Source organism: Monodelphis domestica, chromosome 3 (genome assembly GCF_027887165.1).
Source record: "Monodelphis domestica isolate mMonDom1 chromosome 3, mMonDom1.pri, whole genome shotgun sequence".
In the NCBI taxonomy this organism is placed as follows: Eukaryota; Metazoa; Chordata; class Mammalia; order Didelphimorphia; family Didelphidae; genus Monodelphis; species Monodelphis domestica.
Genome location: NC_077229.1, coordinates 445,146,725 through 445,174,298, shown reverse-complemented (window position 1 = coordinate 445,174,298; position 27,574 = coordinate 445,146,725). Strand labels below are relative to the sequence as shown.

General features: G+C 36.9%; 1 protein-coding gene and 1 pseudogene across 4 annotated transcripts in view; both read right to left on the bottom strand.

Moving 5' to 3' along the window:
• Nucleotides 1-27,574, bottom strand: part of EGFLAM (EGF like, fibronectin type III and laminin G domains) — a 266,219-nt gene that overhangs the window by 180,075 nt on the left and 58,570 nt on the right. The window lies entirely within an intron of this gene.
• On the bottom strand, nucleotides 1,419-27,574 carry LOC130458500 (putative monooxygenase p33MONOX; annotated as a pseudogene).

Genomic DNA, 27,574 nt, shown 5'->3' with positions numbered 1-27,574 from the left:
AGTTGGAGTATAGGAAGGCTCTTGGCTACATAGGGATTTGTGCTTAGGAAAATGGTTACTGGAAAATCTGTAATGGATACCATCAACAATGACTTCTATAAATTGTGATTCATGGATATGTTGGAATATTCCTGTGTCATAAGAAATGATAAATATGAAGAATATGGAGAATATGGGAAGGTTCATATGAATTCATGCAGAGTGACATAAGCAGAACCAGGAAAACAATAAACATGATTAAAATAGTGTAAATGGAAAAGAGGAAAATCACAAAATACTGTGTAATTATAATGACCACGTATGAACTCAAAAGAAGAAATTTTAAAAAAATATATCTTTCACCACCTACAGAAGTAGAGAACAATGGCTGTTGAATATGACAAGGCTGATATATTGGTTATTTTGCTGAACTGCATTTTTCTTTCTCTTTTCAAGGGATGTATCATTAGTAAAGGGAAGCTTAAATATTTATAACTGGAGGTATAAAATAAAAGATAGCAGTAAGACAAGATTTTTAAAATGAAACATTAAAAATAGCTTCTCTTTTCATTAGTCAGAAAACAGAGAAGCCTAGAAAAACTGATGGGATCACATATTTAGAGACAGAAGTCATTTTCAGGATGATCTAGGTCAATTTTGTCATTTTACTGGAAACTGAGGACCAATGTGGTAAAAAATACTTATCCAAGGTTAAAAGATAATTAAAATCAGCACCAGGTTTTGAACTCAATTCCTCTGACTCCAAATCCAATGATTTTTCCATTACATTATACCATCCTTCCTGCTCTAGACATCATTGTTAAGCAGTCTAAACTGTCTTGAATGGTCAGTCTCTAGAAAGAAGGGTTAGATGATGAAATGGAAAGTACTAGACTATGAAGATGTTTTAATATGGAAATAAGTTTTGCATGATACTATTTACATAATCTAGGTCAAATTACAGTCATCCCTTGCTATATCATGGTTCACTTATCGGGCTTCACTGTATTATGGGTTTTTAAAAAATATATATTTAATTCTGTATCATGGAGTTTTCACAGTATCATGGGATTTTGTGGATGAATACTGTACTTTACACAATGGAAATGCAGTACATCACTGTAGCTTGCACATGTTTGCCAAAGAGTGAGATTGTGCATGGCAGACTATTGGCTGATGGAATGAAAGTCGACCAACCATAGCACTATGTTCTGAATCCCGGGTGCTGATTAGCTCAGTGTTTAGAAGAGTGTGGGAAAGGTTGATAAGAGTGTGGAAAAGGTTTAGAGGAGAGTAGGAAGGGCTAATAAAGCCTTTATACATACATATATATATATATATTATATATATAGCTACTACTTCATGGATTTTCACCTATGGCTGGGGGTTTCTGTACTTATTGTACTTACCAGCTCCCAGAAGAGGAAAAGTGAGGGAGGGAAGGAGATCATTTGTCTCACATAACTTCAGAAAACTTATGTGGAAAATTGTTATTACATTAATTGGGAAAATAAAACATCCTCAAAAAAAGAGAAAAATATATTTTAGACTAGGCTCTACCACAAAACAGCTGTGTGACCTTGGACATATCACAACTATTCAGTTTCCTTATCTCTAAAAACAATTACATTGACCTGGATGCTTTCTAAATTCTATTCCAGTTCTATTTATGAATCTAATATTTTAGACTCCTAGAACCAAAGGAAGTTTGTCATATTTTCATAATATCCTTACCATGTTATTCTATCTCAATGGATTTTACTTGAACCAATAAAAAAATTATTTGTTCTCTCTATTTTTTCTTCTATCTCCTCCACAAAGCCTTTTTTGATGCCTCAAATTAATGTTGGATTTTTCTTCCCTTTACTTCCTTTATTTTGTATTTTATTTATGCACTATGTAATTAACACCTTATTATATATTGTCCAGTTTTCTAATTGACTGTCCTCTGCAATCTAGTTCCTTATTCAATCAGTATATTGTCCTATCTTGTTCATTAATTGTTTTGTTTGATTGTCTTGTCTTTTCAACTGATCTAAACTCCTTGTGACAGAGACTGGCATGGAATTGATTTTCAATAAATACTTTTTTGATTGCTGATTAACAAAAAGCTTGGTGATTAAGTCATACTTGTTAATAAAAAACCATATCTGCTTGTAGAGTTACTTGTCCTTCCTTTTGCAGATGGGGAAATTGAGATTCAGAGTTCACTTGACCCACCCAAGTTCACGCAACTAATTAGTAGGGATGTCAGAATTAGAATCTAGCTTCCCTTACTCCCAGAAGAAGTTCTTCCTTTTATAGCACATTGTCTCTATACTGAGCATGGTGTTTTGGGTAGATGATCAGGGACAGACAGAAAGGATTGGAGAAAAAAGACTGGAGACATGGAAGTGGGAGCTAGAGGTGGTAACCAGTATACAAATGAAGTGTTAAATCAAACCATTATGAACATTTGACAGAAGTTGGTAACTGATTAGATAGTCTGTCATAGATTCATAGATGCAGAATTTGTAATAAATCATTCCCACCTCACTCATACTCCATAATGTATATCCCCAATACTTGATTATATAGTCTCCATTTGAAGACGTCCAGTGACAGATGAGTTGCACAGGCTACCAGGTGGTATAGTGGATAGAGCACCAATCCTGGAGTGTGGAAGATTCATCTTTATGAATTCAAATCTGTCCTATGTTGCTTACTAGCTATATAACTCTGGGTAAGTCACTTAACCCTGTTTGTCCAGTTTCCTCATCTGTAAAAATGAGCTGGAGAAGAAAATGGCAAACCACTCCAGTATCTTTGCCAAGAATAACCCAAATGGGGTCACAAAGAGTCAGGTAGGACCTAAAAATGACTGAACAAAAATGATAGAGAATTCAAATTGAAGAAGGTAAGCCAATTCCAAAGGTAGACAGAAGTTTTCACTTTATATCAAACTGATAGCTACTTCTTTGAAATTTTTACACATTGTTTCTGCTTCTGCACTCTGAAAGCAAGGAAAATAAAAATAATCTCTGTTTAATAATGCTTATTTACTTGACTCTTCAAATACTTGAAGACAGAAATAATACCTTTAATCAGCACTCATTGTTTTCTCTTCCCTTTACCATCTCAGGCACTTGCCTCTAGACATATTCCAATTTGTTTAAATTCCTTCTAAAATATGATGTCCACCAATAAACAGCATGTTCCAAAAGTCTGAGTACAATTTGGAGCTTTAATAACTTTAGAAGTATAAATATTCCAAGTTTGAAAAAAAAATCTGAAAGGCTAATTATTTTAAAATCTTACAATATTCATGTTTCTTATTAAAAGTTAATATAACAATCATCTTGTGATAAACATTACTCTAAATTTTGAACAGTGTAAAATTATTTCATTTGCTATTTAGTTACTGAAATGATTACATTTGTAATCCTAACCTATGAGGTTTTGAGACTTAAACTAGTTGTAAGTTGGCTCCACAAGAAAAGTCTGATGGTTATGGATCAGCTGAATAAAATGGCCAAGCAGGAGGAATTCTTCCAATCTCAAAAACTATCAGCCAGAAATTCACAAATACAGTGCCTAATGACAGGTTACTCCATCACATTAAACTTTTAAAATGATGATTCAGAATTCAGAAATTAAACAAGTACAAAATAAATTTACATAAGTAAATTTCCAAATCACCTTTTTGGTACATTTGTAACATTCAAACTTCTGAAGTTATTAAAGCTTAAAATGTCACTAAAGTTTTTTAGAACACCCTGTATACCAGTTCTCTTTGTGACAGCAAAGAATTGGAAACAAAATACACGCCCTTCTGTTAGGGAATAACTAAAAACAAAGGACAAAGACAACAACAAAAGAATCCCATGACATCTGGAAATAATGGAATCTTAGGGCACAGTAACAAATAACAAATATGAGAAATTTGGAAAAACATGGGAAGATCTGTATGAATTATTGCAGAGTGAAATAAGCAGAACCAAAAAGAATGACAAACATCATAACTACAATAATGTACATGAAAGGCTAACTGAGAGGAGGCTGAATCACTGATAAATGAAAAACCTACCAGTGATAGCCCGGCGGGAGAAGAGATAATAAAGCACCCCTCCCCACTCACTATAGAGTATCAGAGAAATTCTAGATGAGAATGTTATTGCAAGGTTTTGATTTCCATCCCCATCCTGCAACATTCTTGTTCAGTCATTTTCAATCGTGTCTGACATTTTGTGGCCACTCATTGTCAGGCTCTTCTTCTGCCTATTAAACAGGTGTCTCCCTGGCTCTGTCCTGAGCCCTCTTCTCCTCTCTTCCTCAATAATTTCATCAACTCTCAATTCAACTATTATCCCTTGGTATATAACTATCAGATGTGTATGTATGTATCTATCTATATCTACCTCCACATCTATATCTAATTATCCATCCATCCATCCATCCATCCATCCATCCATCGATATCTATCTATCTATCTATCTATCTATCTATCTATCTATCTATCTGTCTGTCTGTCTGTCTGTCTGTCTGTCTGTCTGTCTGTCTATCTATCTATCTATCTGTCTATCTATCTATCTATCTCTATCTACATATATCCATATTTCTCTATATCTACATCTCTATCTTTAGCTCTATTTCTACATCTACATCTATATTTCTACATTTTTATCAGTCTATCTACAGGCACATTGGGCTACATAACTATCTACATTTGCATTTGTCAATCTCTCTATATCTATCTATCTAAATCTCTCTTTCTCTATCAATCTATATATATCTGTCTGTCTGTCCATCTATCTACCCATTTCTCTCTACATATCTATCTCTATCATTCTATCATCTCTATCCATCCATCTCTCTCTGTCTCTGTCTCTCTGTCTGTCTCTCTGTCTTTCTCTCTGTCTGTCTCTGTCTCTGTGTCTGTGTCTCTGTCTGTCTGTCTGTCTGTCTGTCTCTCCCACCCCACCCCCCTCTCATAGTAGCTTATTCTAACCAATATACTTGTGAGAAAATCAAGGGCCTCCAGCGTTGCTCCTGCTAACTACCACCTATAAAATAATGGTAAGTGTCACACAAGGCCTCTCAAACAGCAGGGGTTGCCTGTGCCATCAGTTAATGGCTTAATAGGAAAGTAGTTACTGAGTACTTACTCCATACCCTAAACTGTGTTAGGGGCTGTGAAACTACAGAAAAGGCTGAGGAGACATTCAATTTACACTAACATCGGAACTCTTCCTATGTTAATTACAGGATTAAAAAATATAAAATAAGCATAATTTATCAGATTGTTCTTGTCTGAGTAAAGATAAATAGGACATCCTGAAACAAAATTATGAAGTCTTAACTTTGACCACCCCTAGTTCCCACTTCCTATTATTTCCCCACAGTAGAATACACCTTTTGGGGTATATAGAGCATTACTTCATTCTTAACCACTTCCATCCCCTTTCAAAAAAGGAAAAACGGGGGCAGCTTTATGTGGATTGAGTGAATGGAGAGCCAGACCTAGGGATGGGAAGTCCTGGGTTCAAATTTGGCATCAGACACTTTCTAGCTGTGTGACCCTGGGCAAGTTATAAAATCCCTTTCCCTACCTCTTACCACTCTTCTGCCTTGGAATTTGATGCTCTGTATTGATTCCAAGTCAGAAGGTAAGAGTTTTATTTTTTTTAAAAGGAAAAGATTCTAATGTATGTTTGATTGAAATTCATTCATGGCAGCACTGTCCCAAGTATTACCTTTTATCTCTTATTGTGGATAAAAGACTTATTTTTCCTTTTAAAAGAGGTGGGTTTTTTTGTTTGTTTTTTGTTTTTTTATAATGAGTAAGTTGGTCAGGTTGGAATGAACAGCAGGAACAACACAATGAAGATCTTGGTCTTCACATCCCACCGCTAATGGGTATTACTTATATGACCTGGGACAAGGTACTTAGGTCTCCATAGGATTTGATTTCTTCATTTGTACAACAAGGGGATTTGATAAATGCACTAGTTCAGGTGTTAACATGGAGGTCATGAACTCTTAAAAATTTAATGACTATACTTCAATATAATTTGTAATTCTATTTTTTTTTTATTTTATGCACTGAAAAACATTATTCTGAGGTGTCTATAGGCTTCACGAGACTCCAGTGGCATTAAGACCTAAAAGAAGGGTTAAAAACTCAGGTGTCCAGAAAACCTCTTCCAGCTTTGGTCTTATCCATTTTGCCTCTGGCATTATGCTAAGGGTGGTCCCAAAGGAAATTTACTTTAGTTATTTGGGCATGGGGTGTCAGAGGTACTCAGTAGACCTGAATCAGAAGAGATGTCTCCCTTTTACCACAACTCCTTAACCTTGAACATTCCCAGCTGTTCACCATCTCTGCTTATTTCTCTAGTTTTCTCTTACCACCTCTTCCCTATGAAAGATGATCATTCTTACAAAACAGAATAAAAAAGCATAATTCCCACTCTTCATGTAGGCGATCAACAGCCTTAGTGACAAGTGGGAGCTCTCACATCTACAGCCAGGCTTGGGACTTGGAAGTGGCACGACTTCCACAACCTAGAACTATAATTGTACTGTAAGGAAACTGTCCCTTTCATCCCCACCCTAAAGAAGTGTTCTACAGCAACAACCAGACACCATTTTTTACTGGTTACAGATGGCCTGACTCTCTCTCCAATCTTCCTAAGGGTTGTAGACCTGACCCTCTGAGAATTAATATTCCTATCCTCATTTGTTCTTTTTTATTTAATTGTTTACATTAAAATATACAGTTAACTCCTTCCCTCCCTCCTTTCCCCCATTGGAGAAGATATCATTTGGCAAAAAGATATATGCATATACAAAACTATGTCTTAATTATTTCTATTTCTCAATTCTTTCTCTGGTATTGGACACATACAAAGCATTCTTTTTTTTTTATATCTTGGATAAATATGCTGAACAAAATCTACCAGATTTTAATTATTCCCCTCATCCCTTGCAATCTAGTTCTATAGATTGGTAGTTCGGTGTGGTTGACTACTGTGAGAAGTTATTCAGATCAACTTTGGGTCATTACAAACTAGGCCTTCTACTATTAGAAAGAGTCAAGCTTTAATACAAATATTTAAAGAAACAACCACTCCCTTCCCAGGAATACTATCTTCATCAACAGAATTGTAATTGGATGACATTTTTCCTATGCTCAGTAAAAAGTGGATGGGAAAAAGAAAAAGTCTGTCTGCAATACCCTCTCTACATAACAGTGGGTCAGCAAGAAAAGCAACTTTGCTCATATGAAAAGGGAGCTTTAGAACCTTGTGGGAGTCAACACATTCATGTCTCTTGGTTATGGACCCCTGGAGCTGGTTTCTTTCCTTCCATTACTAGAAGTGACTTGAAGGCTGCTGGATCTTCTGCAATTCTATTAGCCTCAGCCCAAATAACCTCGACTGGTGATGGTTTCTGAGTACCTCTGTAGAACTGGATACTAAAACCCAAATTGGATTTCTAAAGAGTTCTTGTTTCAAAACGGCTTCATTTTTCAGATGAGGGTTTGTCTCTATCTCCATTTCCAGAGTTCATACTGCTGATGTCTAGGCCCAGTAAAGAATTAGAAGATCTAGGAGCAAACTAGCCTCTGGGCTTTTGCCTGGGAGAAGAATGGGGTGTGCTATTTGGAGTGGACTGGGCTGAAACAGTCTATCATCTTTTGTTATTTCTCCATTTTGCAATGTCAATTTATGGACTGCCTCTATCACATAATGATACTTGGCTTCTTCGGTGAAGCCTTTTATGGGGAGTATATCCTGCGGCTCTCAGCCCTGCTGGCTGTTCAAAGCATTGGATGCTTTCTTGTGTCTCTTTTGTAGTTAGAGAATTCATGATGGCATGCATAGCTTTGGCCTTTACCACTGGGACCTTGTTCATTTGGTCACTAGAAGCTGAGGGGGTTATGGAAGGAGAGGACAAACTAGTTTCTCCATCCTTGGAAAGCTGTTGGTACTTCCGATCTGGGATGACCGGCTTTTTCCATAGAGCCTTACTGCGCATGCCAGAGGAAGGCGGAGTCATCAGTGTGGGATCCTCCAGGATGGATTGGTAGGGATTTCTTGCCTAGAAGCCCACCTGCACTGTACGCAATGGCAGGCACATCTGGTTCTCTGGATGCCCTGAAAGACTGTGATTCCAAGTGTTTCTCTAGATATGAAGAACTCTGATTCCCACAGTGAAAGTCTATAGAAGTTATGCAGATGGGACAAAGATGTTAAAAGGGAACATTCTGCATCTAGTGATATACTAGCACTGAGACCCAAGCAGCTCTCAGGCAGAGGCTCTACTGACAGCTGGGTCTCCCAGGGTAGGAGGAAGGGGATGGAGGGGGAGAGTGGGGAAGAGACAGTTGGTAGCCCACGGACAGGAAGCTGAGACTAACAAGGCGGAAGCACAAAGCGAATGGAGGACATGCTGCGCAACACCTCAAAGGACTCAGCTGAGAAAAGCTAAGTGAAGCCACAAGTCATTCTTCAAACAGTGTTTCTTTTGGTGTATATGATTTTCTCTTGGTTCTGCCCCTTTCCCTCTCCATAATTTCATGTAGGTTTTACCACATTTCCCCAAAATTAAACTGATCATCATTTCTTATGGTGCAGTAGTATTCCTTCACAATCATAGGCCACACTTTGTTTAATCATTTCTCAGTTATTGGGTATCTCTTCAGTTTCCAGCTCTTTGTCACTCCAAAGAGAGCTGTTATAAATATTTTAGACATATCGGCTCTTTTTTCCTGGTTACCTGAGGAAATAAACCTAATAGTGGTATTCCTAGGTCTAAGGCATACAAAATTTTCTAGCTCTTTGAGCATAATTCCAGCATTCAATCTCTCATGGAACTCTGACTCTGGAGCATCTAATGGCCAAGCCCTGGCCTCCTCCCCACTTTTGTCTACATTGTTAGTTTGTGTAATTCTTCTAGAGACAGAGCTTTGGGTTTTCATTCAAGACAGCTGGGTCAGGTGTTAGAATCCAATAGCAAATCTCCAACACAATTTCCTTTTAGAAATTATTGTTGTCCCAATAAGATCAGGAGTGAAACAAGGATGCCCATTATCACCTCTATTATTGAACATTGTACTAGAAACACTAGCAGTAGCAATTAGAGAAGAAAAAGAAATTGAAGGTATTAAAATAAGCACTGAGGAGACCAGGCTATCACTCTTTGCAGATGATGTGATGATCTACTTAAAAAGTCCTAGAAATTATTATTGTATGGAAATAGGTTTTGATCAAGGATACATGTAAAACCCAGTGGAATTGCTCCTCGGCTAAGGTAGGAGGTGGGGACAGGGGAGGGAAGGAACATGATTCTTATAACAAGGGTGAAATGTTCTAAATTGACTAATTAAATACATTTTTAAAAGTAATTTGCCAATTAAAAAGAAAGGCTTAAAAAAATAAATTATTGTTGTACTTTGAATGGAATAGAAAAATAAACCTCATTCAAAAAAGTTGAAATAGCCATGAGAAACCAAAATAATTTTTAAATAGTTGTGCTGTTATTAAATTGTGATCATACCAAGAGGTAAAAAGAGAGTTCCTACCAAAAGGAATACTTTCAAGATTATCTAGTATTACTACATATATATGTGTGTGAATGTATGTATATGTGTGTGTGTGTGTGTGTCTGTGTAAACCAGAGGGATTCAGAAGCAGGTCCTGAAGTGGTTCATTTACAAAGATTTGGAATCTCCTGATGAAAATTAACTGTCATCTAATTTGTAGAACTGTATGTAAGACTGTGTTGAAGAAGTTAATGGAGTACCAGGGGAAAAGAATGCTGCCAAATTCATGATCCAGGCATTTTCTAGCCCTTCAGCATCTAGAACACCTACTCAAGGGCAAGGAAGAGGAAGCAGGGAATAGTTGTTCAAGGACTCCTCTGTTGTATATATCAAGGATGGTGGGCAACAGAAAAATAAGAGAACCTGGGCTGAGTGTATAGGGAATTCAGACTACACAAGGGAGGGTACTGGGAATAAGAGAACTTCAGAAATTGGGAAGTTTGATCGTGTGTGTGGGGGGGGGGGGGGCGGGGGGAAGGAGAACAATGAAATTACAAGGTGACGGCTCAACTTACATGAGTTGGATTTGAGTGAGGCAGAGTTGCACAAAGTCAACAGCCTCATTATCTCTCCCGTCATCAAAGTCCAGTAGCCAGAAAAAAGTCAAAATGACTGGTGATGATCCAGGATGCAGTAGATGACCTTGGCATCTTTGATGTCTGCCCAAGCTCTAAGCATTCCACATGCCTGCCTCATTTACCTTCATAGCCTTTGGAAGAAATTGTACTTATTTGCCCATTTTGCTGGATAACTCGACTCTCTTGGGGTAAACACACTCCTTCCTCACCAATGGGTTTGAGGCTTGTCAGTTACTCTTAATCTGGTTTATCCTGCCTATAGAGATGAGTTACCGGAATGTGGATACTACACATGCTACAGTTTCCTGGAGCCACAGGTGAGAGCAGGGATGTTCATGATTATACATAATGAAGAAATAAAGTCAGAAGACAAAAGAAGGCAAAAACTAAAAAGTTGATTTGGCTGTGTAAAAGTAATACCAATTATAGTATTAATTATTTATACGATTACCTAAAAAATAAAACTTTAGAATTGTCTCAGAAATTATCAAAGTCACCTCTCAAACTTCCTATTTCACTGATATAGAAACTATGACCTGAAGACTTTAAGCAACTCACCACACACTGATTATCTAGCTAGTTTAGTTAGGATTAGAACCCAAGCATCCTGACTCTCAATATAGTGCTCTTTTACTGTACAATGCTACCCTTTTGGAAGATGTGGATTCTGATTAGAGGGTCTCAGAGAAGGAAAAGTTAAAACTTTAGTTATTTATTCAACCTGGGTTCAAGTCCATTTTATAGTACTTTTCCTTTGGGGCAGGTAGGTAGCTCAGTGGATAGAGTACTATGCTTGCAGTCAGACAGACTCATCTTACCAAGTTCAACTCTGGCCTCATATACTCACTAGCTGTGTAGCCCAGATCAAATCACTTAACCTCATTTGCCTCAGTTTTCTCATCTGTAAAATAAGTTGGATAAAAAAATGACAAACCACTCTAGCATCTTGGCCAAAAAAAAAACCCCAAATGGGTTCATAAAGAGTTGAAAACAACTGAACGATAACAACTTCCTTTTGCAAAAGTAATAAAAATGGTTTCATCTTATTGTACCAAATATCCAGATACAGTGACCTTTGTTGCCAAAAATATGTTAGGTCTGAGCCAAGAACAAATTTTCTTGGATCTGAGGCCTTTGTAGTTGAGGTTCTCATTAGGACTCTTACTCTATGACTGTCACTTCTTTGATCTCATTCAGACTCATTTAGATCCCTTCTAATGTCCCTTCCAGATCTAGTATTGTATGCCTATTCTAAAATTCATCTGGTTTCAATATCCTGAATTGAAACTACTCTCTAAGGGTAGAATGTCAAAATCTTTCAATTTATCACAGCTCCAAATTTACCATTCAAAAGACCTAACTTTACCCATGAAATTTAATATAGGCACAAAATGATACAAGTAGTTTTAAAAAATATTTTTTCCTGGTTGTATATGCATGCCGTTGAATGGTTTGTTATAATGTAGAAGTTTTGATTACCTTTGATTTACATGATGTTTTGTCATCTTTTGACCTCTCATAGTTGTAGGATGCAATGATTTCTAGAGTAGTATCCTGTAATAAAATTGAGTCACGTGAAAAGTCTTCTTGTCCTCTGAATGTTTATTACTGGAGGACACAAAATGTTTTCTGGCAAAGAGAATGGAATCCTGAAGTTGGGCAATTATAAATAATAAAACCCAATTCTTTTTTCAATAGCTCTGAACATCCATTTGAATATAATTTCCATCCAAGAATGTGACCAAGCTATTTTGTGACACATTGCAATCATATGTGACACATGTCAGCCAGCCAATATCTTTGAATTACTTTCGAGAGTGACTATATTTCTATCTTGAAGCAAATGAAAATAGAAAACCTTGAAAAGAATGCTGTGTTCCTTATAGTTTGTAGGTCACAAATGTATGCCTTAATAACATACTCTACTACCACTGCTTCATCAAAAACTATAACATTTTATGAACTTACATAATTGGTGAAAGTACCCTTCTTATGGGCACCATCAGTCACTTTGCTGAGATTTATATTTCCCGAAAGCAAATAACAGATTGATGAGGGTTATTTGTTGTTAGGACTTCATTTTCTAAGTGGACCCATGACATCACAGGATGATGTTTTGACTTTCATGTGAGTTGGATGTAAATGAGGCAGAGTTGCACACAGTTATCAGTCTCTTTTCCAGAGTCATCTAAGTCTAGTGGCAAGACAAAAATCAGGATGACTGGCAACAGCCTAGGACACAATGGATGGCCTTAGCTTCTTTGATGCCTGACCAAGCTCTAAGTTCTCTATAGCACCACTTCCTCCATCTTCACAGCTGTTGGAATAAATTATTCTCAGCTACCCATTCTGCTGAGGGAAGTCTTCACAAGCATGGGTTAGACTTCCCCCTAACTCACTGATGGGATTGAGGATTATTAGTTACCCTCAACCTGATTTAGCATATCTGTGGAGATAGTTTTACCAGTGTGTGGCCCCTGCACATGATACAGCTTCTTGGAGGTATAAGTAGGAGTTAGGTGAAAGGTAGACATCAAAGATTGATGAGATCAATAAGCCCTCATACCTGGGGTTTGTAGTAAATAATAAAACTTGGTGAATTATAGTAGGGGGGAATTTTTTGCACTAGGAAGCAAGCCAGGGAAAAGACTGAATCTTGAGCCCCTCTCCTATACTACTTCCTTTTCCCTTTCAACTGTCTGGGAAATGGTCTTCTCACAGATGGTACGGTTTGGATATTTTCCCCCTAATAATCAAATCCCACAACTAGTCCTTTAACTAAAGAGATTTTTATTCCTTGGGGAGAAGGGGTAAGAAGAGGTTAGGGGAAGGGAAGAGGGACATTAGGTTCTCCCTAATCTCTAAATTATCATGTTGATTGAAGATTTGAAATATAGTCAGTTCAGAAACAGAATTATTTTCCCCTAAGGGTAGATATTCACAATACTGCTGACAAGTCTCTTTGGGCTAAACCAAATTTCTCTGCAGCTCACAGTCTATATAGAAGGCAATGGATATAGAGGAGATGAAGAGATCTGTCTTCCACCTTCTAGTCAAACACCCAGAGGAGGAATGAATTCTCAGCCAGCTCAAGCTGCTTAACTGCTAACTTCAAGGTTCCATTGGTGTCACAAAGTTCTGAGCTCCTTGCTTTTTTCTGCAGATCCATTTGTCATTGCCCAATATCTTCATTTATAGGTACTAGTCCTCTCTGGGAAGCTAGGTGGGTGCCACAGTGCACAGAATACTGGCTTTCTCACCAGAGGTCTAGTCTTCCATGGGCAGCTAGGTGGGTACCACAGTGCACAGAATACTGGCTCTCTCACCAGAAGTGCTAGTCATTCATGGGCAGTTAGATGGGAGCCATAATGCACAGGACACTGGCCCTTACTCAGAAATTCTGATACTCCTTGGACAACTGGGTAGACACCATAGTGTATAGAACACTGGATCTCTCACCAGAGGTACTAGTCTTCCATGGGCAGTTAGGTGGGTGGCATAGTGAGCAGAACACTGGTCCTTCCACCAGAGATGCTAATCCTCCTTGGACAGCTACATAGGCTCCATAATGCATAGAACAATGGCCCTCATATCATCTGACTCAATATTGTCACTGGAAGGTTTTCTTAGGTGACATTACAGAATCATGTAGCTCATGATGAAATCTTTGAACAGAACCTCTTGATCAAAGCAAAGTTAACATTTGTAATGGACCAAATTAAGAGAATCACCAGTGAGACTGAACCACAAGCAACAGAAACTGAAATACTCAAAGTATTGGTGCAATTTCTGACCCAAAGAAATTCTTATCAATAGTATCAAGAGATCAGAGATACTGCATATTTTTAAGTATCTGTAGACAAACCAATCAAACATTTAGTACCTACTGTGAAATTAGAATCTGAACCCTAGAACTCTCTTTCCCAGCTTCCCACTTTCCTTCTCATGTTACATGCTAACATAGGGAGGATATAAATTTTGTGTAGCTCCATCCCTTACTCTCTTTTTCCCTGATTGCAGCTGGGAAATCAGGCTTTATTCCAGGCAGGAGAATCTACACATGTGGGTTTACTTTTTGTTAGATAATTAGGTTAGAACTTCTATTTCTTTTGGTTTTACTTTCTTTCTACTTCAAGTGATTATTAAAAAACTTTATAAAATATAATACTTGGAGTTATTGGATATTAATTTTAATCTTACACTACTATGTGCCAGTGCTAAGCAAGTACTGGGGATACAAAAGTAGGCAAGGGTCAGTCCCAACCACAGGGAAGACAACATTCAAACAAATATATACATAGTAAGCTATATACATGTTAAATAAGAAATAAATTAGAAGGAAAATATTGGAATTAAGAAGTGCTAGGAAAGGTCTCCTATAGAAGGCAGGATTTAAGGGAGGATAGAGAGATCAGGAGTGAGAGCAAAAGAAGGATAATGTGCCAGGCTAGGAAGCTAGAGGGCTCAGTGGACAGAATGCTGGCCTTAGGGTAAGGAAGATGACCTGAATGCAAATGCTGCCTCATATACCTTTTGTTGATCTTGGGCATATCACTTAACTAGTAGGCCTCAGTTTCCTCATCTGTAAAATGGGTATTAACAACCCCTCTCTTTCAGAGTTATTGTATGGATAAAATGAGATAATATTTGTAAGGCAGTTTGTAAACCTTAAAATACTACATCAAATGCTAGCTATTATTATTGTTGTATAATTCAGACATACTAGCCTCTGTGGAGGACTACAGTGATGCTCTATTGATAGATTCAAGAATGCAGAATGAAGACTGGAGAGACAGCTAATGGAAACAGAGTGGAGTCAGAGGACATGGGTTAGAAACTCAGTTCTACAACTTAATACCTATGAACTTGGGTTAGTTGCTTAAATTCCCTGGACCTCAGGAGTCTCATCTTTAAAATAATGGGATTGATCTAGATAACCTGTAAGGTCATTTCTAACTGTAAAGAGACAATTGATGAAATTCTTGGAGAAGGGTCACTTTGAGAGAGGTTGCTGTGCTTATTTTCACACCAAGATCACTATTCTCAGGGTTTGGCTGCTGAGTACATTATAGTTTCTTGGAACCAAAGGTGAGAATTGCCTGAGAAGTAGATACCAAAAGAGAATGAGTAGACCTGAAAAGGGCACTGATGAGCCCTCACACCAGAGGTGCTAGTCATCCTGGAACACCCTATACTATGTAGTGCTTAGTGCTTGGTTAAATTTTGAAGAAGCCAAGGTCATCCACTGCATCACAGGCTGTTGCTAGGTGTCCTGACTTTGGACTTGCCACTAGAATCTGATGATCCTGAAAGAGAGAGGAAGGCAGATAACTCTGTACAAGGTTGCCTTACTTAAATCCAATTCACAAGCAAGTCAAGATCTCATCCCATGATATCCTTGGTTCTCTTTGAAACAAAGGATAAACAACAGCTTGCTACTCTAGATGCACTTGAAGAAAGCCCAGGAATGATCATAGCAATTAATTTCAGGAATTGCATGCCAATAAACTCTCAGAATTATATCAAATTCAGAAGGCCAATGACAAGATGCCATGGAGAATTGCAGTTTTTATACTTGTACACATAAATTACCCAAACTGCAAGACTGAAGTTGGGGTATCATTAATTAGCAAAGATACCTGCCAAAATATTCTCTCAAAGATCCTTGGAGAAGGATGTGTTCTCCATGGAACATGTTCTCCAAGGAATCATGTTCTCCATGGTTCTTCAAGTTTACAACAGGGAACCCAATATCATTCCTTTGAGATCCAGTAATTGCACCAATTCACTTGAAGGCTAGCCATGGGGCCTTTTACTCCAAAGGGGAAAGGAGATGAGGAGCTCAAACATCTACTCAAACATGGCATCCTTGAATAAGTCACACATAATCTGTTCATTGCACCAATTGTGTGAGCCTTAGAGCCCAACAATGAAATGAGATTTTGTGGAGTCTGTGTGTCCTGTGAATAAAGGTGCTTAAGCAGTACCCACATGTAAAGCCTACAGTCAGTGACCACATATTTGTTTTTGCTCAGAAGAACTCTTTGTAAAATATGACTTTGCTCAAACTTATACATTGATGTTATCTTGGGCAAAATCACTTTATTTGAGCATAAGTTTTCTCATGTATAAAATGCAAGGTTTGGATTGGATAATGGCAAAGATAACTTCTAGGTTTAAATCCTAAAAATTCCTATATGGCCATGATGATTCATCAGCTAAGCATTTTAACTTTAGAATTCATACTATACCTAGATTTTTCCAGTATGTCATGGAAATCTTTGTTTAGGGGGCAGCTGGGTAGCTCAGTGGATTGAGAGCCTGGCCTAGAGACTGGAGGTCCTAGGTTCAAATCTGGCCTCAGACACTTCCCAGCTGTGTGACCCTGGGCAAGTCACTTCAACCCTATTGCCTAGCCCTTACCACTCTTCGGCCCTGGAGCCAATACACAGTATTGACTCCAAGGTGGAAGATAAGGGTTTAAAAAAAAAATCTTTGTTTATTAGAATTGCAAGTATGGTAGATGCTATTTTCATGCTACTTGGATCATATTTCCATGCTATTCAGATCATAGTACCAACAAAGGATGAACTTATAGAAAATTCCAAAAACTTCTATATATTTCAATATATGAGAAAAGAAAGAAAAATGAAAGGCAGAAAAAAGGAAGAAAGGCAGGCAAGCAAGTAGGCAGATGAGAAGGGGGAAGGAAGGAAGAAGAGAAGGAATGAAGGAACAAAGGGAGGAATGAAGGAAGGGACAGAGAAAGGAGGAGGGAGGGAGGAACTTGAAATTTTCAGGGTCACTGTCTAGGGCTTTCACATTTTTTCTGCTGGTGTTCAGTCCATTCAACCAAATAAACTACTGCAATTCATTAGACATTAGACATCCAGAATAAAACATGAGATTCAAATTTCCTTTGGCATTATTCATTCCTGCTCTCATCTTTCTTTCATGAAAGACAACTTCATTGCCTACTAGAAAACTCATGTTCTGTGGCACTAGATTTCCTAACATAAGGATGTTTTTCAAAATGTCATGTAGCTACTGACTTTACTAGAATATTACAATGAATGTAAATCACTTTCTTACCACTGACACTTCCCCTTATAGGGCTAGAGCTATGCTTAAAATTGCTTACAACTAAAAAGCAAGGCCATCTACAGAACAGGACCATTCATAAAACATCAAAAGAAACATTGGTTATTGTAGGGATCAAAAAGTTTCCTTACTTACTACTATAGCTGTGCCTGCATCATTTGCACTGATGATTACAAGCACATTATAGAATCTTTTGGCAAGTTCCTTGAAGGCAAGGGTTGTTTTTGCTTTTTCTTAGCACAGCATAGAGTACATAGTAAATGCTTAGTCAATACTGATGATTGATTGATTTTTCTAAAGATGGTAACAACCTCTATCACATAAACATATACCAACATTACAGTCTTCTTCTTAGCACTTAATGCTATGCAAATGTATACAAGATTAGATCAATGACCTAATGATAGCCTAAGCCATCTTCCATTCAGTAATTAAAAATTCAAATGGACCTGTGATCTCATTAACTTAAAAGTTGCCTTTAAACCCATTCATGCTTGCCCATGCCATACTACTCTCAGCCTTGTTCTCTTAAAAATTCACCACAGGGAATCTACCCAATATGATGGAGACCTTTCTCAATTTCTCCCCAAATCCCAAGAGTATAAATAAAGCACCATAGCCATCCTTCAGTCATCCCTTACTAGTTCCATGTAACCAGTCCTTCTTCTCTTTCTGTCATGCAATTCATTGATAATATCATTTACATTTATGCTTTTTTAGAGTTCCTTCAGAGTACGTTTTCAGCCTACACACATCCACCTTTACATTGCCCTCTGTGTGATGTTCATCTTTTGTTCTTTAGAAGTAATGGTTTTCCAGGTCTCGTCACATAGCACAGTTTATATTGAAAATACATGCCATCGATTGGGGAACAGATGAACAAGTTGTGGTACGTGGTTGTAATAGAAAACTGTTGAGCCATAAGAAATGACAAACAACATGAGTTTTTAAAAACCTGGAAAGATTTATATGAACTGATGCAAAGTGAAGTGAGCAAAACCAGGAGAACAATGTGTACATTAACAGAAATATTGTATGATCATCAATTGTAAAAAACTAAACTATTATCAGCAATGAAAAGATCCAAGACAACCTCAAAGGACTCATGATGAAAAATGCTATCCACAACCATAAAAGAACTGTTGAAGTCTGAATGCATTTTTTACTTTATTTCCTTCATGAGCTTTTTTTTGTATGTGCAACATATGTCTTCTTCCATGACATGGGGAATATAGAAACATGCTTGGCATAACAGCACTGGAATAACCTATATTTACCAGCTGTAGGAAGGGAAAGAGAAGGGAGGGAGGGAGAGAATTTGAACTGTAAATTTTAGAAAACAATAACATGTAATTAAAAAAAAAACAAAAGAAATAGGCCTATGAAAGAGAAAAAATGTAATTGGTAAATGTTAAAAGAATACATTACAATATTTTTAAAAATACCTTTACAGTTATAGGAAGTTTGGGATCAGTAAAAAGTGATTAGCAACTTCCTGAGATGGAAATCTTCCTTTATACTGTTGTTACCTTCCAGTGCTTCATTCTGTTTTGTGAAAGGACACTGTTCATAATCATCCATCCTCCTCCTTCTTAAGATTTAAATGATGAATTTAAATTCTAAATTGTTTTTGGCAGCTCTCTCTCTCTCTCCATTTGGCAAATAGGTCAAATATTCACTAGTACTTTTTTTTGGCTCTTTTGGCCTCCCTATTGTAGCAATTAACTTATATTGGTTTAGTATCTGGATGAAATTATCATAGTTGGTATTGAAATTATTTCTGTTGCCCCTTTCTCTTTTTTAAATGCTCTATATATGGTTTGAGTCAAGTCTTCTTAATTGTATGCCATATATTTTTCTCATTATTATTCTTTCTTCTCATTATAAATTTTGATCTTAGCTCTGATGAGTCAGCAGTCTGACTATACACAGACAGTTGACTCAATGATAGCTCTCACATGAATTAGATGTATTTTCCTGTCTGTTAAAATAAAATTTCATTCTTCTAGACATTGCTTAGTGATTGTCATGATTAGTACCTACCAGTTTTAATTTGGAAGAAATTTTTCACACTATACTTACTAGTTCGCAGGGTTCTCTCTCTTATTTCTCCATGGCCAAAAAAAAAAAAAATCCTCATCAAGTGACTAGATAACTGGTGCTATGCTTCTCCATTATTAGCTCTCTTGAATTCAAATGCTCTTTCCACTTCTCCACTGAGTGGATAAGGATGCCATGGTATCTGAAGGTACCTCTACAGAAAAATGTGCCTTCACTAGTCATGGAAAGAAATATATCCCTTCTGTTGTACAGGAGATTGGTCACAACAAATTTAGTCACAGAAACAAGGAACATATCTCTAAGTTTGTAAACTTTGCCCAAGGCTCATGCTAGGCTGAGGTATGGGGCCAATGGGACATACAGCTTGATAGTCTATAAGCCATGTAATTGTATAGGTAGCCACAGGGAGCTTGTAAATTCCTCATCCCCCTTGGAGCAGAGATAGATGGATGTTTCAGCACTGCTACTCCTAGCCCCTCTACTAGTTTCATTGAAAAGAAAAAAAAAGATCCATACTTCTCTTCCATAGAACTAATAATCTTTTTTTAAATAAATCCTTACCTTCTATCTTAGAATCAATATTATGTATTGGTTCCAAGACAGAAGAGCAGTAAGGGCTAGGCAACAGAGGTTAAGTAACTTGTCCAGAGTCACACATCTAGGAAATATCTGAAGTCAGATTTGAACCCAGAACCTCTCACATCTCTAAGTCTGGGTCTCAATTTACTGAGATTGCTGCCCCAGAACTAATAATCTTACTCTGATATTCTAAATGGCTGATGTTACACTGAGAAGAGAAATGTTTAACATAGTTTCCAAAATCACGTAACAGAATAATGAATGATCAGAGTCTCAGATTGCAAGGGGTTCAATGGGGAGGGTCAGGCACATCAAAGTGAAATACTTTCTATCACTGACTTCTCATTCTTTTCTGATTGGCTTGATAGACCAGTTCAGAACCAAAAGATCATGGACTCAATCAACCATAAGGCCCAGAAAAATGCTCTGAAAGTAATCAGTATTGAAGAGTAGAGCATATGGTGAAGAACAGAGTTACTAACCATTGAAACAAAAGGAAGAAAGAAGGAAGGAAGGAAGGAAGGAAGGAAGGAAGGAAGGAAGGAAGGAAGGAAGGAAGGAAGGAAGGAAGGAAGGAAGGAAGGAAGGAAGGAAGGAAGGAAGGAAGGAAGGAAGGAAGGAAGGAAAATTCAAAAGCTTACTTTAATATGTATTCAGACTCATTGGTTCTTTCTCTGGAGATGGATAGCATTTTTCATCATAAGTCCTTTGAAATTGTCTTAATTCAGAGAAGTTGAGTTATTCATAATTAATCATCATATAATATTACTGTTACTGTGTAAATTGTCTCCTGTTCTACTCACTTCACTTAGCATCAGTTCAAATAAGGTTAAAAGTAGCTATCTATCATTTCTTATAGTAGAAAAGAATTCTATCACAATCATGTACCACAACTTGTTTGACCATTCCCCAATTGATTGGCATCCCTCCATTTCCATTTCTTTGCCACCACAAAAAGAGCTGCTACAAATATTTTTGTTGTATACAGGTGCTTTCCCTTTTTCCTTGGTCTTTTTAGGATATAGATTTAATAGTGGCATTGCAGAATCTAAAGGGATACATGGTTTTATAATCCTTTGTGTATAATTTGAAATTGCTCTCCAGAAAGGTTTGGAACAGTTCAAAACTCCACCAAGAGTGCATTAGTATCCTTATTTTTCCACATCCTCTCCATTTGTCATTTTCCTTTTCCCTAATATTAGCTAATCTGATATGTATGAGGTGGTACCTCAGGGTTGTTTTAATTTACATTTCTCTAGTCCAGTGTTGGTGAACCTACAGCACAGGTGCCAAAAATGGCAAGCAAAGCACTCTCTGTGACCACTTGCACTGCCTCCCCCCCCTCCAAGTTCATTACTAGAAAGGCAGAAAGACTCAGGTAGAGCTGTTTCACACCCCCCTCCATCATGCCTGATGGCATTTTTTCACATCACCTGCCCCTCTGCCCAGAAGCCCAATGGAAACACATAGAGGATAAGGTAGGTGGCTCACAGGTGGCAGAGCTAGAGGGGAGCAGAGTACTTGGGCCACTCCCCTTCCCCTCACTATACTCCCTTGGGGCACTCCTCACTTCTCTTGCCTCTCTGCCCAGCAGCCCAATAGGAGTGCTTCCTACCTCCCCTATGTGGGCTAACAGGGTGGGACAAGGCATGCCTGGTACTTGGAGGGGGGGAGCACGGCATTCAGTCTCTTGGGGGTACAGCACACATTCTCTAAAAGGTTCACCATCACTACTGTATTCAATAGTGATTTAGAATATTTTTTCATATGATTGTAGAGAACTTTGATTTCTCCTGAAAACTGCCTGTTTATATCCTATGACTGTTTTTAAATTGAGGAATGAGTTATATTCTTATAAATTTGAATAATTTTCTTTATACTTGAGAAGTGAAGCCTTCTTCTGAGAAATTTGATATGAAATTTTTCCTATTTCCTGTTCTCCTAATCTTGCCTGTGTTTGTTTTGTTTTTGCAAAACCTTTTTAATTTGAAGTAATCAAAATTATTCATTTTATATCCCATAATGCTCTCTATCTCTTGCTTGGTCATAAATTCTTTCCTTATCCATAACTCTGACAGGTAAAATATTCCATGTTTCCCTAGTTTGCTTATATCACCCTTTATGTGCAAATCATGTACCCATTTTAACCTTATTTCTGTATATGGTGTGTGAAGTTGGTTTATATCTACTTGCTGCCAAAATCCTTTCCAATTTTCACAGGAATTTTTGTCAAGTAGAGATTTTTCTTCCTCATATCTTAGTTCTTTGGGTTTGTCAAACACTAGATTACTATGGTAATTGTCTATTATGTATTGTGTACCTAATCTACTCCACTGATCCCAAACTCCATTTCTCAGCCAAAAGCAAATTGTTTTGATGATTTCTGCTTTGTAATATGATTTGAGAACTGTTGCTGCTAAGCCACCTTCACAGGTTGTTGTTTTTTTTAAACATTCATTCCCTTTGCTATTCTTGACCTTGATATTATTGAACTTTACATTCTTCTGGATGAATTTTGTTATTAACTTTCCTATCTCAATAAGATAATTTTTCAGAGCTTTGATTTGCATAGCACTGAATAGGTACATTTGTTTAGGTAGAATAATCATTTTTATTATATTGGCTCAGCCTACCAAGGAGTAATTAAGATTTCTCCAATTGTTTAGCTCTGACTGAATTAAAAAATGTTTTGTAATTTGTTCATATTGTTCCTGGGTTTGTCTTAGTAGGTAGAATCTCAAGTATTTTATATTGTCTGCAGTTGTTTTAAATGGAATATCTCTTGCTACTTTACTTTATTGTATATACACAGAAATCTTGATTATTTATGTGGCTTTATTTTATATCCTGCAACTTTGCTAACATTGTTAGTTCATATGATTTTTGGTTGATTCTCTAAGTATTGCATCATATTATGTGCAAAAGATGATAGTTTTGTTTCCTCATTGCCCATTCTAATTCCTTTGGCTTTTTCTTGTTTTACTGCTAAAACTAGCATTTCTAAAACAACATTTAAAAATATTGATGATAATGGGCATCCTTGCTTCACCCCTGATCTTATTGGGAAGGCTTAAAGCTCATCTCTTATTGATAATGCTTACTGACAATTTTAGATAGATACTACTTATTCTTTTAAGGAAGACTCCATTGATTTGTGTGCTTTCTGGTATTTTTAATAGGAATGAGTATTATATTTTGCCAAAGATTTTTCTGAATGTATTGAAATAATTATATAATTTTTGTTGTTCTAAATATGGTCAGTTATGCTAGCTATCAAGTATTTTAAGTAACGTTATTTGTTATACAAGACATATGCACACTATACTGGGATGAGTTCAGGGCTCCTCGTTTTCCCTAATTCTGAGTGAAAATACGAAGTATGAAGAAACCCTATTTTACTTATTCTTCCATGCACTCAGACATTCATGGGAGGTAAGTGAAAAGAGTATTTATTTTGAACTAGACGTCTTGAAAATGGCTTTCAGTGGGGAAGCAAGAATGAACTCAGTCGATGCAAAGATGGAAAATATCCATTGTAAGCTTCCCCGCATTAAGATATTTGGGCTGAGAATCCTTTCAAAAGAGTTGAACATTATTTTAAAAAGAAAAGAAACCTATAGGCAAGGGCTCATTATGTAGAAAAACAAGGCTGGAGACGAATGACCGCTAAGGTCCTTTCAGGAGCTAGCCTGCTTCAGATCTATGATTTACTGAGAGAGTTACTGTTATATGGCTGATGTCAGTGCCAACAATGAGACAAATCTATTTGTTCCTGACACAAAATAATTTTTAAAAAGCAATTACTTCTTTAATTGCATAAACCCTTACTGCATAAAATGTAGTCAAATTGTTTTGTTTTTAATGAGTATTTGTGAAAGGAAGGGGCCATTCTATGTCATAGAATGATGGGTGCATCCATGCTGGCATACTGAAGCATATTATTCAAAAGCACTGGCAAAGAAAGCTGTCCCTGAATGGATGGAAGCTGCCAGGGATTTACAGTGACAAATAGCACTGCTTCCTATTCAAGTTCATCTCTGTTAGATGCAGAACTTGTAAATTTTGCAGAGGAATTCATAAACTAAATTCCTATGTTTACTCCATTCAATCAGTGGGTCTAATAAAGAAGAAAACCCAAGGATATAGAGGAACCTAAAATCTGCTCTATCTACCCGTGTTAGCACGAATTTTTCTTCTTATGCCCTGGGATTCCTGACACCACTCTCACCTAATTGATCAGGATGTGATATTCCCAAAGATGGGAAGAGCCTATTATCATAAGATTTCTAGATCAAAGCCCATGGGTGAAATATGAAAGACCTTTGGAAAATTGTATCTGAAATTTGAGTTAAGAACTCTCACAAGACCAATCCTTAGCTTTACCTTGCTGTATGATTCTCTCCTGAAGCTTGAACTTCTTTCTCTAAAACAATCACAGAAACTACATGCAAACTGCTTGGGTAAGTGGTCTAAGGGCACCTTTCTTGGAGTCTGGCTAAATCTCTGCATTTGATCTTTCTTTATACCACTCTCCCTTCCCTAATAAAAAGGAATACTTGTAAACACATTCCCTCACAGCACAGTAAATTCAATTCTTTGGGGGCAGGTAATATCTGAACTGAACCTCAATGTTCAGCCTAAATGAATGGTAATAACACTTCCACAGAGTAACACCAAATGTCATTACTAGAGATAATGCCACAGACTGCAGGAACTGAAGTGACAGATATATGGATCAAATAACAGGTAGTCAGGAATTCCAGAACTGTAATCCCATTGCAAAGTTCAAGTGAGGTTACCAACTATTAGAGAGAAAACTCAAATCACTTAAAAATCTCTAAGGTGACTAGGTAGCAATTCATCTTCATATCAAAAACTGCTCTCTCACAGAGAGTGGGGGGGGGAGACAGACAGAGACAGACAGACAGAGATGGAGAGAGACTTTAGTTCTATATATATCTTTTCTATGACATTTAACTTTTTCCAATTATTTCTCCAAATCAGTATAAGGCATTCTGCCACTTTCATCATTTCTAAATCACTCTACTGGCCAATCCGACTTTTGACTTTTAGTCTCTTCTATATCTATTCTATTTCTATTCCGTTCTTCCCAACATTCCTCATTGCTTCTGTCTTCCACCAGCATATAATGTTCACTTTGAGAAGAAAGAAAAAATTTATTTTCAACTTTCCCCTGACAATCCAACAAAAGATAATGAGCTACATTCACCTACCTGGAACAAACTCACAATGGTTTATGAAGTGTACAAAGATGTTGCAAAGATATATTTGATCTTACACCCATTTTAGCAAAAATTCCCTACTCTTAAAATACATTTTGAAAATAGTCACTCTTTTCATCTAAGAAAAAGAGTGGCTTTTGTTGGACAAGTGCTATGGAATGCTCATCTATGTTGTGTTTTCCTAGATGTCCTTGTATCTGTTCCAGAAACAATTATTGTCTTAGCAATGGACTGAGCCCATTTCTGATATGGTAGCAATTTGGTGATGAAGTAATTACCTTCTAAGCCACAATCCCCCCCCTGAGAATTCTCCTGCTTTAATCAGCTGTCTCAGATTTTGAATTTCCTCCATCATGCTCAATCTCTACCTAAAACATTGACCTTTAAACTCTCTGTGACTTTAGTGATAACAGATTGATAACTACATTTCACATGAGAAAGAGTTCCACACAAGTTCTACTTTGATGCCTCATTGTGGTCTCAGAACCATGCAAGTGGAATTTGAACTCTGGTAGATTCTACCAAGCTGAAAAAGATCTCAACTCTGAGCCCTACAATCAACTAAAACAGAGAATGCCTGACGACCAGCCTAGTTAAGAATAGAAAAGCTTACTGCCAGCAAGTTGGTCACTAGGTGGGAAATTATTAGACTAGGAAGCACATGAAATATTTAAAAACACAAAATTGTTGCCAGCTTCCTTCTGGTCCCACAGATTGGTTTGGAGAAATTGCAAAGATCCTTTAATGACCTTAAACTTCTTCCTGAAACAAAGGTTCATATTTTTTAATACCAATATTCAACCAGTGTTGTACTATGGCTATGAGTCATGGAACACCTCAATCTCTGAAGAATTGACAATAAATATCACTCAGAGGGCAGTGGAAAGATGTGTGGTGGCTGTGAGCAGACTGTAACACAGAAGGGAAAAGGAACTATGAGGAAGAATGAGAATATAAGAAATTTCCAAAGAAATATATGATTGAAAAAGAAGCGTTCTGATCAAATGGGAAAAGTGGAGGATTACCATAGACATGCCATAGACTCTACTAATTACAAAGAAAGTGAACAAGGATTCTGCCCTTTGGAGTGGAACCCCCTACCACCAATTTAGAAGAGGATATTGGTAAGAATCTTGCTGGATGAACAGGCATAGATAGATTACAGTATGCATAATTGGAGGGAATATCCACATTGCTGAGATCAGAAATCCATTTGCTTTATATACATCCTTGTACTTGGAAAGAAAATTTGTCTAATCAATGTCAGTACTCCCTCCACCAGTATGGATCAGAATATATACATTCCTTCTCATCCTGTGTGATTCATTCCCATGCCCTTCCACAAATCCTCCATAGATGACCTATCCAATGTGTGGTAGAGCTTTCTTTGGACATTTTAATATTTCATGGATACTAGTGCAACACTCAGATGATAGATGTTACCCCTCACTCCTAATATATAACTATTCGAATTCCTTTCCCAAACATGCATGACATTAATGACGCCTTTATACCATTCCTTGTGCATGTCATCATTAGTAATATATTGTGTATTTATACCCACCATTTGTCTTTCCATCATTGCCCTTTGTGTGTTTAGTAATTTTGATTTCTTGAAATCTTGAAGTTCCATGATTTATAATCATGATAACATCAGTAAGAGAATATTGGTGTTAAAAGGTGGGTTTTTATAATAAAAATGATAATTCTATCTAAATTAATTTACTTATTCAGTGCCATACCAATCAAACTACCAAAAAAAAACTTTCATAGAACTAGAAAAAATAATAACAACATTCATCTGGAAGAAGAAAAGATCAAGAATATCAAGGGAAGTAATGGAAAAAAATGTGAAGGATGGTGGCTTGATGATACTATATCTTAAACTGTACTATAAAGCAGTAATCATCAAAACAATCTGGTACAGGCTAAGAAATGGAAGAATAGATTATTAGAATAGATTGGGGGTATCAATCTAGTATTTGATAAACCCAAAGATCTCAGCTTTGGGGATAAGTACTCACTATTTGACAAAAACTGCTGGGAAAACAATATGGCAAAAATTAGGTTTAGATCAATATCTCAGACCCTATGCCAAGATAAGGTCAAAATAGGAATATGATACAATTATAAAGAGTGATATAAGTAAATTAGGGCAATAAGAATAGTTTACCTGCTAGATCTATGGAGAAGGGAAGAATTTATGGCTAAACAAGTGTTAGAGAATATTACAAGATATAAAATCAATAATTTAGATTATATTAAATTAAAAAGGTTTTGTACAAACAAAACCAGTGTAACCAAAATTAGAAGGGAAGCAACAAACTGAGAAAAAGATTTTTAACACATTTCTTTGATAAAGCTCACATTTATCAAATATATGAAGAACTAAATCAAATTTATAAGAATACAAGTCATTCCCCAAATGATAAATCGTCAAAGGACAC